Genomic DNA, 864 nt, shown 5'->3' with positions numbered 1-864 from the left:
GCTCTTGTACTGTATTCTTGGAGGCAGTAACAGGAGTGAATTCACACTGGGTTAGGCTTGAAGTGGAGCATAGGCAAAAGATGTGATTTCATCTCTGCAGGTAGGTGATGCCTCTCAAGGGTGGTCTCCACCCCTGTGCAAGCTATAAGGTCCTCATTACTATACTGAGCACCTCCCACCTTCAGTGTTTGTCCTCACAACCCCCCTCTGCTTTGAGTGCTACTCTCCCCTTTTACCATGGGGGAGTGGAGGGCCACAGACTAACCAAGGGGATTTAGACTGCACTACCTCACTCCTACCTGGATCCCCCTCCAGTGCATGGTCAGAGTTAAGTAAGCCAATTGGATTTATCCAAGCTGCTGAGGCAGCAGGGACTGAGGGAGCTTTGGGCATACTCCCCCAGCAGGAATTCAGGTGCTGTCAAGGTTAGGCACCAGCTGATTGGGTGGTCAAACACTTAATGTTGGCTTTAGGTGCTGAAAGTAACAGTTGTCCAAGAGCCTGTAGTGCAGCATGGAACTGAAGTGAGATGTACAACCCAAGGCTGCTGCTCTAAGCATGGCCTCATCCTTCCCTACCTCCTAAACTCTTCTGGCATGAGACCTCCTTCAGCAACTGGAATTAACGCCATTTTTTACATGCTTGGCAGTGATTTATGACAGCTCAGGATTGAAGCAAGCAGCACCTATCAGTGCACAACTTGTTCTTCACTAGCCCAGCAGCTGCCTCTGGGTTTTAACAAGCACAGTGAATGAACAGCCTCAGCTGTTAGCTTCTCAATCAGTTAAGAGTGAAGGGACCACAGATTGAAGCTGAATGTATAATACAGGCCATAAGACCACCACATACTTCCTGCTTAACTTA

Source organism: Mauremys mutica, chromosome 3 (genome assembly GCF_020497125.1).
Source record: "Mauremys mutica isolate MM-2020 ecotype Southern chromosome 3, ASM2049712v1, whole genome shotgun sequence".
Lineage (NCBI taxonomy): Eukaryota > Metazoa > Chordata > Testudines > Geoemydidae > Mauremys > Mauremys mutica.
The sequence above is the reverse complement of the archived record's forward strand: the minus strand, read 5'-3'. Positions refer to the sequence as shown.